Consider the following 15,263-nt stretch of genomic DNA (forward strand, 5'->3'; position numbering starts at 1 on the left):
AAGGTTTACAGGATCTCTCCTCACTGCCCTATTTCAAGTCAAATGAAACAATCTATCAACATTATGGTATTACCTGCTGAGCATGTACCATCAGTAAACTGTAGCTGTGGCTTTGAAATTCCCATGCTGAGTCTATTTTCCTGTAACTACTTCCTAATTGAAAAAGACCTTGGCACTTAGAGAAAACACTAAGTGAGGACAGTAGATGGTACCTCTACATATATTTGCAGCTGGATCTTAAAGTTTGCCTATGTTGGATATGAGTCAATGGTGTGCCCTTGTTACCAAGAAGGCTAATGGAATATTGGGCTGCATTAGTAGGAGCATTTCCAGCAGATCGAGAGAAGTGATTATTTCCCTCTATTCGGCACTGGTGACACCACACCTGGAGTATTGCATCCAGTTTTGAGCCCCCCATTACAGAAGGGATGTGGACAAATTGGAGAGAGTCCAGCGGAGGGCAACGAAAATGATTAGGGGGCTGGGGCACATGACTTACTAGGAGAGGCTGAGGGAACTGGGCTTGTTTAGTCTGCAGAAGAGAAGAGTGAGGGGGGGCTTTGATAGCAGCCTTCAACTACCTGAAAGGGGGTTCCAAAAAGGATGGAGCTAGACTGTTCAAAGTGGTGGCAGATGACAGAACAAGAAGCAATGGTTTCAAGTTGCAGTTGAGCCGGGGATTGGACTAGATGACCTCCTGAGTAAGGTCTCTTCCAACCCTAATCTTCCATGATTCTATGATTCTATGTCCACTCAAGTGAGAGCAGTACTAACAATTCACTATTCTGAGTCTGAGCTACAGCAAGGATTATTGCATGGTTTACAAAGGCCTGCAGGTAACAAAAGAGTGTACATCAAAACTCCAATGGCATTGTCACATTTCCTTTTCCCTCAGTAAGTCTCAATGGTTTATGCAGACCTCTCTACTACTACAGGTAGAGTCCAGATTAAGGTTTATAAATCTGGATGGAATCTCCCTAAAGAGAAGAGGATACAATTCTTTGATTTACTGATGAGGATTTTTATTAGGGAATGAATTTGGAAAATAAAGAAGAATTGGGAGGATGGGATATCAAATCTCATACACAACATTAAAAGATTCAGACTTTCAGATTAGGAGAAATCAAACAGAGGCAATCCAATTAAATTGTGAGGGGCTATGATGGAATGGAAGTAGGTCACATTCTGGAGGGTAAAAATAAAAAGGGATTTAGTGATTTTATTCTAATCCCTAAATGAGTATTTGTACACATTGCAAAACCATCAAACACAATCAGTATGATGGGCAGTCTCTGCTCCAGAGAGGCCAAGTTCTGGAACAGTAAAATGAAAAAAATTATAGGCTAACCTTTGCCCCAAATCCGATTGCATTCAAACTTGGGGGTGTTTGAAATCAGGGCCCAAGTTTTGTGGTTTGTGTTCATTTCTAATAAAAATACACCACTGTTTTTGCTACAAGCATGCTGTGGAGGTATTATTATAAGAGCTTCAAACAAAATAGCACTAAATTCCATTATCTGCACTGAGGATCTTTCACCTGCACTGCAGACCTCTATCATGTATTTCATTCTCCTTCTGGGTGCAGGTCTGCAGTTGACGTCAATGGGAATTCAGTTTGCAGAATATTCAATACAAGCCTGCACTGTGGATCAGAGAAAATTTTACTCAGAGCATTCAAAATATCAGACACAGCTGGGAACATTTCCTTTCCTAAACAAACATCACTGACTCTCAGATCCTGTAAAATTCCATTTATTCAGACATTCATCTTTAAGTAATGTATTAAAGAAAGTAGTATAAAAACGCTGGAAGTAAGAGCCCTTTGGGGAGAAAGATGAACCAGCTAGACATTTTTGTGCAATTTGGTAATCCAGCCACTCCTATTTTCATATTTTTAGTACATCTAAAAGTGTACAACATTCTTCTTAAGCACCCAGGCAACCACAGAAACAACATGTGAGAACCTATAGTATTCTATTACTCTATCAATTAAAAAAATCAGGAGTTTTATTCTAACCTGCATAAAGTACCTCTGTGTGTCTGTGTGTATTTCAAGCTTTCTGAGGGCAATGACTATTTCTATGTCTGTATGGCATCATGCACAGGACCTGAAAATCTCTGGGTGCGACAAGAATAATAGATAATCAAAATAAGCAGTTCTTGGCCTCAAGGCTGTCTTGTAGCAATGAGTCCCACAAGTCAATTAAAATATATATAAATATTAGATGGGCATTTTTCTTGTTTTAATAAGAGGCCTGAATGAATCTAGATACAACCAGCCAAGATGATCTGTGAAAGGTGGTTCTTGAGCTAGCTCTTTAAACCTTCGAAAGATGGCTATTAATCATTGTTAAAGGGTTTTGTATCCTCAGTGGCCCATTTCTTAGAGAAAGCAGGAAGTCAAACCCTATTATGTGAGTAGGTAACTGGGGAAAACTGGTTGGAAAGCAGGAGTAGTAACCATGAATTGTGGGGCTTGATTACAGGCAATCTCTAGATACAGCTAGTAGAGTTGTTTATAGACACCAGCGTGGTGCTGACAGGTTGACCATAAGAACGGCCATACTGGGTCAGACCAATGGTCCATCTAGCCCAGTATCCTGTATTCTGCCAGGGGCCAGTGCCAGGTGTCCCAGAGGGAATGAACAGAACAGGTAAACATCAAGTGATCCATCCCCTGTTGCCCATTCCCAGCTTATGGCAAACAGAGACTAGGGATACTATCGCTGCCCAATTGGTTTAGACTTTGAATCTCTTGTGCCTAGTGGTAAATGAGGCAACTAATTTTTTCCACTGGTGTCTGTCCAGAGGAAGATTTGACTCCACCATAAGATGTTTCCATAATGACAGTATCCTTTCAATTGTCCTGCAATAGGTGTGTCTTTGTCCTTCATGCTTTCTCTTCCCTCCAGATGGAATCCAACTGAAGCATACCTTTGTGCTTCTGCCTCGGAATAGCCTGATGACATGGCCAAACCACCATAGTCATTTAGAGATGGGTTGATTTCACTGGTCTACAATTTTTGAGAAGTCGTCTGCTTCAGAGATAAAATGTGCTATTTATTATGTATTTTGATGTGCTGAATTCAAATATGACAATTAAAACAACTGATTGGCTACTGTTTCTAAGATATTTAAGTTTTTACATTTTATGTCTATGTATATTGTGTAGATAGTAGAGTTTTAATAATAAATTGTAACCCTAGGTCTTTTCACGTGTTTATGGCTGCTTTACATGATAATATTTCACCTGTCCTGTTTATGTAATACTTTAAAAATCAGCAAAAGGGTTATATAAATAAAATTTATTATGAAACAAAAGGCAAAAAACTATTATGTACATAGTTTAGTACTAATCAGTGTCTACTCAGTCTACTTCTTGGCTTGTCTCTTGTATTCATTAAATGGAGCATCTCTTGTCACTGTCCAGCAATATTCTGCAAGCATTGATAGGCTCCATTTGCCCTGATAGCGTTTCTCCATTGTGGCAATGTCCTGGTTAAATCGCTCGCTATGCTCGTCGCTCACTGCTCCGCAGTTCGGTGGAAAAAAAATCTAGATGAGAGTGCAAAAAAATGTATCTTTAGTGACATGTTGCAACCAAGGCTTTTGTATGCCTTGAGGAGGTTTTCCACCAACAACCTGTAGTTGTCTGTCTTGTTGTTTCCGAGAAAATTTATTGCCACTAACTGGAAGGCTTTCCATGCCATCTTTTCCTTGCCACGCAGTGCATGGTCAAATGCATCATCTCGAAGAAGTTCACGAATCTGAGGACCAACAAAGACACCTTCCTTTATCTTAGCTTCACTTAACCTTGGAAATTTTCCACGGAGGAACTTGAAAGCTGCTTGTGTTTTGTCAATGGCCTTGACAAAGTTCTTCATCAGACCCAGCTTGATGTGTAAGGGTGGTAACAAAATCTTCCTTGATTCAACAAGTGGTGGATGCTGAAGACTTTTCCTCCCAGACTCCAATGACTGTCGGAGTGTCCAATCTTTCTTGATGTAGTGGGAATCTCTTGCACGACTATCCCATTCGCAGAGAAAACAGTAGTACTTTGTGTATCCAGTCTGCAGACCAAGCAAGAGAGCAACAACCTTCAAATCGCCACAAAGCTGCCACTGATGTTGGTCATAGTTTATGCACCTCAAAAGTTGTTTCATGTTGTCATAGGTTTCCTTCATATGGACCGCATGACCAACTGGAATTGATGGCAAAACTTTGCCATTATGCAGTTAAACAGCTTTAAGACTCATCTTCGATGAATCAATGAACAGTCTCCACTCATCTGGATTGTGAATGATGTTGAGGGCTGCCATCACACCATCGATGTTGTTGCAGGCTACAAGATCACCTTCCATGAAGAAGAATGGGACAAGATCCTTTTGACGGTCATGGAACATGGAAACCCTAACATCACCTGCCAGGAGATTCTACTGCTGTAGTCTGGAGTCCAACAGCTCTGCCTTACTCTTGGGTAGTTTCAAATCCCTGACAGGGTCATTCAGTTCACCTTGTGTTATGAGGTGTGGTTCAGAGGAGGAGGAAGGGAGAAAATGTGGGTCCTGTGACATTGATGGTTCAGGACCAGAAGTTTCATCCTCTTCCTCTTCCTCGTCTGACTCAAGTGAGAATGATTCTGGTGCATCAGGAACCGGCAGTCCTTCTCCGTGGGGTTCTGGGCGTATAGCTGATGGAATGTTTGGATAATGCATAGTCCGCTTTTTCTTCTTTGACACACCTTTCCCAACTGGAGGCACCATGCAGAAATAACAATTGCTGGTATGATCTGTTGGCTCTCTCCAAATCATTGGCACTGCAAAAGGCATAGATTTCCTTTTCCTGTTCAACCACTGGCGAAGATTTGTTGCACAAGTGTTGCAGCATATGTGTGGAGCCCACCTCTTGTCCTGATCTCCAATTTTGCAGCCAAAATAAAGGTGATAGGCTTTCTTAACCATAGTGGTTATACTACGCTTTTGTGATGCAAAAGTCACTTCACCACAAACATAGCAGAAGTGATCTGCACTGTTCACACAAGTACGAGGCATCTCTGCTCACTTTGGCTAAACAGAAATGTGTCCCTTTGCAAAATCAAACACTGACAAATGAGAGAGCACGACACTGTATGATTTCTAGAGCTGATATAGGGCAATTTGTTCAGCAGAGTGATGTAAACTTCGTTATGATTGCATCATCCATGACTTCTAGGAATAACATGATGCAATTCGTATCATGTATGACGCAATACCAGCTTCAGATTGCATCATTCATTGTTTTGCCTAAAAAGCAAGTACTGTCCAAACCCAGTCATAGATTTATTCATAGATCCAGTCAAAGATGTATTTTAGTCATTTCTGGTTTAAATTGAGATCTCTTCCCTTTATAACTCACTTATCCTCAGCCATTCCCAAGTCAAGGGTTGTATATACTAACCCAATAGCATATCTTGAAAACTAGAGCTAATCAACAATTTTAAGCATCACTTTCATTCTCAGTGGCCCAGAATTAGTAAAGTTTGACTACATTTATTTCAGAAGCATTTTGGCTGTAGAGCAGTGTTTCATGAGATGTAAGTTCTTCACTTTTCTGTTTTCTCTATCAGCTAAGCTGAAAATGCCTTATTAATTTAACTTTTGAAAAGTGTAAATCTAGCGATATTAAGTAAACTTTCTTTTGCTTTAATTACATTTTCTCTCTGTTTTTAATAAATCTTGCTTTTATTAAAATTACTGTTGTCTCGGTAATTTTAAGCAGATATCCCTGAGACCACGAGAACTCCCTAACCTTGAAAGGAGAGGAGCTAAAGGTTAAAGAGTTTCTGGAACCTACATCCCCTTGACCTCAGTATTGGTCCAGGGGTGTAGACAAAGGCTGCAATGGATGAACTTTGACTTTCAATAGGATTTAGGCTCCTAAATCATTGGCATTTTTGAAAAATATACCCTTAATGTATCTATAACTCTCTTTAATGCAGTTTAGCAACTCGAAATAAGTGGGTGCCAGCATCATGTGATCAGTCAGTTTTCCATGGACTACCAGCAAGTGCTTTGTATATCACAGTTTGGGAACATCTGCTCCATGCCTTTCAATTACTTTGTATATTTCTAACTTGTCCTGTCTGATTCATCTCCTCTCTAAATGTAACAGCCTAAATCTTTTCCGTCTCTCGCATACACAGACAAATACACACCAGATCCCAGGCTCATTTGCCCCTCAAAGCTTACTGGGTAAAGTCATATTTTAAAAATTGTTATAATTTTGTTTTATTGCCTGGCAAAACTGTAGATTATTGCACATAGTAAGCTTTATACATGTTTATAATTTGATAAGATACTGTGTTGCAGTGGCACGTTCCATTAAGTAGACCTGTTCTAATAAGATTTACTATTACCACCTTTCCTCCTATAATGTTTAGATAAGTGTGATAAAACAACTGACTTTTTTTGTTGAGCAATAACAATGTAAAATATTGCCCTTGGAACAGAAGAGCCTTCAGCTTCAGGCATTCTATCACAATTTTAGCCACAGAGCTATATTCTTTTGACTTTAAAAACTTGTTGCTATATGTTATGAGCTTAATTTTCAACTGTGACTGGTTACGTTAGCCTGTGTATCTGGGCACTTCAAGTGCCATTTCAAAAAGTATGTGGCATTGGGGGCTCTGATTTAGGCACCCCATGTGGAAAATTGGACTCTGCAGTACATATGGAAAAGGCTTTCCAAACAAGTGGGGGCCAACTGACTTCTTGTGAAGAATGAAATTCTTACACATGGTGTGTGGATTCAGACAACTAATACCTCAGCCAGGTACTCCCTAGGAATGGAGTCATATAGACTGTTGAAGTGGCTAATGGAAATCCAGACTCAACAGCTGCTATAGCATTTTGGTAAGCAACTTGCAGCAAGTAATTGCAAATCATCAACAGAAGCCGCATGAACTGCAGAGGTGCAACTTCTACCCTGGTTCTGGCAGCATGTATTTTCTGCAAGTACTCAAGAAGTTCGTTTATATTTTGCTTGCTTCATCCTTTGCAAGCAACAGGTTTGCTTCAGTTTTCATTGAGAGAAATGTAATGACTATGTTAGCTGTGAATGTCCTTTTTGTCATCTTGTGTCACAATACTACTGTTGAAATGGCACTTTGGGATTTAATATATCCAGCACTAGCAAAAATTCCTAGTAAAATTTAATAAAATGAAAAATCTCCCCCTTTCTGACAAAAGTGAAATCTTGGAAAAATTGCACCTGAAGACTGGCATGCTTCCTCTATTTAGATTTGAACAGAACATCAGTAAGTACAACTCCTCCCCACCTATTTTGAAAGTGAGAAATGGGATTAAAAATAACAAAAATGGAAGATTCATAGTGTGCTCTCTGCTGAAATTATCATGGTCTGGCAGTGTGGTGGCCACTGAAAATGTGTTTCCAGCTGGGAGAAGCTTTGGATAATGCTTCTCAATGTTCTCCCACCACTTCCCCACACAGGGCTCTGATGTTTTTCATGGACAGCGAAGGACTGAGAGTCACTCAAAGACATCTAAATAAAACATTTGGACTGGGATTCATGGAGTTATTCATCTACCTCCAACAGATCAGTGCATCTTGAAAGTTTAATACATACAGCTGATGTTTACTAAACCTCCAAAGGATGACATTCTATGACCCACAGCCTTTTGGGTTCCGGAACGCATTTGGGACCAATGGAAGGTCATTATTGACATTAAGCAGCTGGGCCTGTTGTTTTGAGTTTGTGGTCTGTGAGCTCTAAGATAAACAGCAGCTCAGCAGAGTTCTACCAAAAAATAAATAGGACGCATGTTATCCCCAGCTTTTGAACAATTAGGCAATTATACCATCGTGCTTAACATGCACTTTGCTACTACAGTTTCATAAATTCAGACCACCAGAAGGCCTTGATCTGTGGGAACTTGGTGTTAATCCAGGAGCAGAGAGGAATACTATTCAAATTGGTTGAGCTAACTATTCCATTATTTGGGAAAGCAGCAAATATTTCCTCATAAGGGACAAATATGAATGACCAGTTTTTACAAGAACTCTTGGACCAGGGGTGTAATATGGGCCCAGCTCCACTTGGAAAGTTTCAAGTGCCGTTTGTTGTAACTTCAAAGACCCCTGTGTCACTGAAAATTACTTTAAAGATGGCAACATATTTAAACATGTACAAAAATAATTGACAGGAATGTTTGATGTAACATTTTCATCCAAGGCTCCCAGTCACACGTCTCAGGGTAAAGGCACTTTGCTGAGCCAGCCGTGCTCTGGCCTTAAGCAGGAGATATGGATCTACTGGATCCTTGTAGGGGCTCTCTCGGGGGATAAAGCTGGTGCCAGATTTGAGTCGGTCTGAAATCTAATGCAATCGTATTGATCATTTACCAGAAATGTGGAAAGTCTGCAGGGCTGACCATGTACGCATTAGGGTTGACAGCACAGCTGATGTAAATTAAAATGTTTGCTATGAAAATGTTTCAGCCTGTCACTTGAATAAATTAGTACAAAAATGGAAATTACACAATGCCAATCTGAGAGCAGAGTTGGATGTCAAAGGAGTTACTTCAGATTTGTATTCATGTAGCTGAAAGCTGATTTGGCCCTTCGCTATTTCCAAACAAATGATAACATGTACTGCTGCATTTTACTGTCCTAGGAAACCTATTATGGCTGTGTCCTAAAGTGCTTTAAGCACAGTTGATGCCGAGCTGTGCCAAAAACCTGAATAACAGAACTGACCAAATTCCTTAAAGTATATGGGTCCCACTATCAGACTTCACTACACAGAACACACAAAACAATTCTCTTGGCAGTTTTACTATGTATCAGTGATTTTCCTAATTGACCTTGTTTATTTTCTGCTCTTTTGAGCCAGGAACCCACACATCAGATAACAGCCACGGGGTGGAGGATGTGTAAGATTTTACGGTAGAGAAGCCATTCCAAAACATAGTCATTTTCCTAAAGTAAGAAGGAGCATTTTGTCTCTTTGAATAGCAAGATAAATGTTTGGAGAGAAGCAGAAAGCCTCTGAGGACCCTTCCCCTACATCCATACTATCATGGCACTTATCTTGTGTTTGCTCTACGTAGTTTTCCAAATCCTCAGCTGGTGTAAATCAGCACAGCTCCATTGGCTTCAGTAGAGCTAGTCCAGTTTACTCCAGCTGAGGATCTGCTCCAGCTTCTTTTGTTTGGAAGCTGGATATCACTGGTAGTGCACCTTGAATTTTTTTTCACCTGTTGTTAATATGGGAACACGTCATGCCAAGGGTAGAAGGTATGGAAAAAATACTAGTGATTTTCTCAATATGCCTGTTCTTCCCCTGAGAAAGGGAATTATACACATTCTTACCATTACACAGTGAGTGGGATGCCTCACAGTGCATAAAAAGCTAAGCACATTTGTAAGGGCTTGTCTACCCAGGGAAGTTAGTGCGCAGTAAGCCAGGGTGGGAATTTAAAGTGTACTAGCTTCTCCACACCAGCTTCTTGTGTGGACACTCCTACTGTATACTAGTAGTGCCCTGGTATGATTTAGCTCACTGCACTTTGGAAGTGCACTATGGGTACACCTACACTGCGATAAAGGACCCATGACAGGGCTGCAGCTGGCACTGATCAGCTGACTTGGGCTCATGGGCTCGGGCTGGACTAAAAAATGCAGCGTGGATGTTTGGGCTTGGGCTGGAGCCCAGGCTCTGAAACCCTGTAATGTCTACACTGCTATTTTTAAACTCGCAGCCCAAGTCCTGCAAACCTGAGCCAATTGACCCAGGCTCTGAGACTCAGCGCCACAGGTAGAGGCACCTTAAGGCACTTTTAGGGTTTGTCTACATGGTGTATTGATCTGGAGGGGTATAAATTCTAGTGCACGCTAGCATGTTGTGCACTAACTAGCCTGTGTGGACCCTGCTGGCATGCACTAAAGTTCCCTAGTGCATGCCAGAAGGTTCCACATGGGCTAGTTAGTATGCGACTGTCACCATGTCTCCGTGGGTCACAACTGAGAATACCAAATTCAGGACAAACTGCTGAGAAATAGGGCAGAGACACCCCAAAACTGGCAGTTATTCTCCCTTAAGATATACCATACCAGCAACAAAAGTAAACCTCTGTTTCACCACACTGGCTGACAAGAAGTCAAAAGAGCAGTTTCCTTAGGTATTCCAGTCCTTGTTTCACCACCAAAAACACTAGACTTAGAGATGAGTGGTTCTTTAAAACCAATTTACTCAAATAAAAGGTTCTTCTGATCCCAAAGGACCAGCCACATACCCAGGTCAATATACAGCAGAGATCTTACCCAATAATCAATCACACACCGTTGCCAATCCTTTACTATCTAAAATCTAAAGGTTTATTTATAAAAAGAAAGAAAGGTGAGAGTTAAAATTGTTTAAAGGAATCAAATACATACAATGAACATGCAGAGTTCTTGGTTCAGGCTTATAGCAGTGATGGCATAAACTGTTGGCTTAAGTCAAGTCTCTGGTTGCTTCCAAATCATTAGAAGGTCCTCAGTCCCTTGGTTAGAATGCTCCCGTTAGTATAAGTCCATAGTCCAGAGGTTTGAGCAGAAAGGGGCTTGAGCAGGAAAGAGGCAAAATGGAGGTGTTTCCAGCTCTTTTTATAGCTTCTGCCGTGTGGAGGGAAATCCGTTGTTTCAAACAAAGCCCTCAGCACAGCTAGTGGAAAATTACATGTAAAAGATGGAGTTTGGAGTCACATGAGCAAGCTACATTCCATGCATGACTTCACTTAGTCATAGCAGGAAATTCCATTCAGAGTAGATAGGCATCTTCCATTGTGAATTAAGTTCTTTAATGGGCCAGTCTATTTGAATAGTTCCTTCACAATGTACTGGCTAAACATTGCTAAACTTGTTGGTGCTACCCAGAAGCAAACACCTTAGAAATACAGAAATACACATAGTTAATACTCCTAACTTCATCTACAAAAATTATACATGCTTACAAATAACATAATCATATTCAGCAAATCATAACCTTTTCATAGACATCTTGCATGCCACATTTTGTACAATATTAGTTGCAATTATATAACAGTGGTAGCAATAATGGTCTACATGGTCATAGTTTAATCGGTTAACGCCACTCCTTATGTGGATTAATGCACCATGTAGACAAGCTCTTAGTACACAGAAAAGTATCCACACAGGGAGTTAGTGTGGAGTAGCTAGTATGCACCAGCTATGAGAGCTTTTTCTCATCTAACTCTTTGCAGGATAGAGCCTAAATGAAGTATGTTTTCAAGCAAATCCCTGGGAAAGATAAGTATTTGCATTTTCACTGCTTGTGGTCACAGCTGTACGTCAGCTTACACATTTTTGCTTGTAAGGTTTTCTGAGTAGTACTCTCTGTTTCTTACTTTTTGTACTTGCATCTCTAATTTAGAACTATAAACATTCTTTAGTGGCAGTGTTTTAATGCTACATTAGCGATATGATGTCCAAAACCAAACTGTGTTTTAAAAGCTGAGACTAAATAAAAGCTTAACTTAGAGGGGGCTCCAGGTTACAGATTTTCTTTTAGCCAACTTTTAATATGGGTTGCATAAAGCACTTAAAGTGTTTTCCCCCTGAAACTGCGGTATCTAGTCTTAACTAAGTAAGAAGAGCATTTCTAATAAAGGAGGCACGATTCTCTAATTAGACAAAAGGGAAATGAAGGTCAAATACAGATTCAAAAAGAACAGAGCCCAGTTCCCTGACACCTTGTGGGTTGAAGAGGATCTGTTGTGTGCAAAGGGAGAAAATGAAGTGGGAAATGTCCCCACTCTCTACATAGCTTCGGTTCTGTTACTGTGTAACTATTGTGGAAAGGGAGCTGTGTTGTAAAGAAGGAGAACATACTGGCCAACTGTCTTTGACCTCCTGCTAGTGGTTGGTCCATGTAAGACGTTTAAGAGTCCAATACTATCTCCAAACTAACAAACGTGGTCCTCTAAGTCAAGCAGTAGAGGGTTGTTATTTTAGATCAATGGGGTTCCCAGAACCTGACAGATGACACAGAGGTTTATAGCAGTATCACAACCCCAGGTTTTAGTGTTGAATCTGGGTGTTTTAGTAAAAAGTGGGCAAGGTCACAGCTGCATTGTGGGCTAGAAAGGGGGCAACTTTACCACCAGCAGAAATCTAAATTATGACTAGAAGCTTGATCAAAAACTCTCTGAAGCATGTAGAGGTATATCTAAATCAGGTCTGGGACTAAGAATTTAGATATCTATATGCCTAGGTCCTGATCCAAAGGCCAATGAAATCTAAGGATATACTTTAATGGTCTTTGGATCAGGCCCTAGGCATATAGAAATTCAAATTAGTAGAACCAGTCAAGAATCAAACATACCTGTAGACACATTACCCTCCTGGACTCCTGTAACATCCCTGTGTACAGAGTTAAAAAACATAAGGCAACTAGTGGTGTGTGTAGTTGTATGTTGTTTTATCATTATAATTTATCTACTGCACCTTTAAATGTCTAGAAGTCTGTTCTCTGTTGGAAGCAGCTGGCATTTTCTGTTCATTTCCGATGCAGCCTGGAACACAGAGGGGAGATTCTCGGCTTTCATTGTTGGTTTCCTTAATGTAAAATAACAATTTAGACTCACAATCAGTATGGGAAAATAAATAGTTTCCAGCCATTCAAGCACTGGATCCTCTTATGGTTTTGTCTGCCAGATTAAAGAGCTCTCTGCTGTCAGAAAAAGTGTCCCCATGTAAACACATATGGACCATGATCAAGTCACCTCTTAGTCTTTTCTTGGACAGGCTAAATAGATTTAGCTTCTTATGTCTCTCATTGTAAGATACGTTTTCCAGACCTTGAATCGTATTTATATCTCTTTGATGTACCCTTTCCAATTTACCAATGTCCTTTTTTAAAGGTGGACACCAGAAATGGCCACAGTATTCCAGTAAACATAGAATCATAGAACTGTAGGGCTGGAGGGGACCTTGAGAGTTCATCTACTCTGGCCTCCTGTGCAGAGGTGGGACGAAGTATACCTACACCATCCCTAACAGGTGTTTCTCTAACCTGTTCTTAAAAACCTCCAACAATGGGCATTCCACAAATTCCCTTTGAAGCCTATTAAAGTACTTAACTATCCCTATAGTTAGAAAGCTTTTCCTAATATTTAACCTAAATCTCCTTTGCAGCTGATTAAGCTGACAGCTTCTTATCTATTTTCAGTGGACATGGAAAATAATAGATCACCATCCTCTTTAAAACACACCTTAACATATTTGAAAGCTGTTATCAGTTCCCCCCACCCTCAGTCTTCTTTTCTCAGGACTAAACCTGCCCAGTTTTTTAACCTTTTATCATTTTTATTGCTCTCCTCTGGGCTCTATCCTGTTTGTCTGTATCTTTTTTAAAGTGTGGTGGCCAAAACTGGACACAGTACTCCAGCTCAGGCCTAACTAGTGTCATGTAGAGTGAGACAATTACCTCACGTGTCTTATGTCACAGTTCAGGGCAGCTGTGTCTGTATTCTCCCTCTATGGTCCAGTAAGGGCACCCACTCTCAGGTTTCCAGCTCCCTAATCATAGCTTTTGTTGGGTGGAGACTCGTCTCTCTCTCCCACATGATTGGAGTATTTCTGGGCTGACCTGTTCCCTGACTTCACTGTTTTATTCCTAGCAAAAGACAACCTGCTTAAGGAGACCTGCTTCGCTTCTCTCCTTGGGGATGGTACACAGTGTAATTGCTAGTTATACATTATCACACTTTCTAAGCAAACCTATTTTATTCTTGAGGTAAAAGCACTACAGAGAAAACCTTAAAAACAATAAAAGAACCTACTCGTATGCTAATAAGCTTACCAGAGATCACTCCATCTGCACCAGGCACTCTGGCAGGTGATTAGTCTATCAAACCCCACAAAGTGGTCTCTTTTGTGGTCAACAGCTTCAGATCCAAACTTTCACACAGCCCTATGGGGCCTCAGTAGGCTAAATCCTTCCGACCCTTCCCTAAGGATTGTGGGACTCTGGAGGTCCTGTACATTTGATGGATCAGGAGGAAGGCCTGAGTCAGATAAACTCAAGTGATTTTTCCCAATGTCCTTTCTTTGTCTGTTGGTCTCTAGAGAATCCAGTTTGAACCTTTGAAGAGATCGTGGGTGAGTAATCAGCCAGACAAAGGGGCCCTTCCCTGGGGCAAAGCTTCAGACGGATGATAACCAGAGGAATTACGTTAGCATCCCTCCTCCTAAAGAAGTTACATGCAACTTCACAATAACACTAACAATTGCATTTTGAATACAATGGGCTTCAAAGGTATTAAAATTAATTCAATAACATTTAACGGAATTCAATTAGGCTTATCCAGGATATTGTCATATCTATCACATCTTACATATGACACTCCTGGTAATACATCCCAGAATGATATTAGCTTTATTTGCAACTGTATCACATTGTTGGCTCATATTCAGTTTGTGATCTGCTATGACTCCAGGTTCTTTTCAGCAGTACTACTGCCTAGCCAGCTATTCCCATTTGTGCATTTGAGTTTTCCTTCTTAAGTGTAGTACACCTCTACCCCGATATAACGTGACCCGATATAACACGAATTCGGATATAATGCGGTAAAACAGCGCTCCCGGGGGAGGGGGAGGGACTGCGCACTCTGGCGGATCAAAGCAAATTCGATATAACGTGGTTTCACCTATAACGTGGTAAGATTTTTTGGCTCCTGAGGACAGCGTTATATCGGGGTAGAGGTGTACTTAGCATTGATGAAAACATTGCATTGCTAAGTACAGAGGTAACTCCACTTCCCTACTCCTACTTGATATTCCCCTGCTACATCTAAGGATCACATTAGCCCTAGGCTACAGCATCGCACTGGGAAGTCTTATTTCAGTTTGAATTTTTCTGACATCATTGGATTATGTTAAAGCTTTGCCCTCTAGTTACATGAGGAGGTTTGGGAATAGGGTATCTGACTTTGGAAAAAACATTGACAGGCATGGAAGAGAAAGACCGTAAAAGTTCAGTGGCAGTGTTTGCATGTAGTTTGTGAAACATTCTAAGACTCTCCTGGTTGGAAGATGTTCTATAAATATAAAATGTTATTACATTATTTTGAAATGGTGCTGTCTTTCCCACTGATGGTGCATTCACACCTATCTAAGACTGATATTCTACATGGTTTTGTGCACTGTTTAATAACATTCTGTGTATGTTTAAAGCAACTTGAGATTTCCATAACCATGTCTAT

The sequence above is a fragment of the Chrysemys picta genome, chromosome 3 (assembly GCF_011386835.1).
Source record: "Chrysemys picta bellii isolate R12L10 chromosome 3, ASM1138683v2, whole genome shotgun sequence".
NCBI lineage: Eukaryota > Metazoa > Chordata > Testudines > Emydidae > Chrysemys > Chrysemys picta.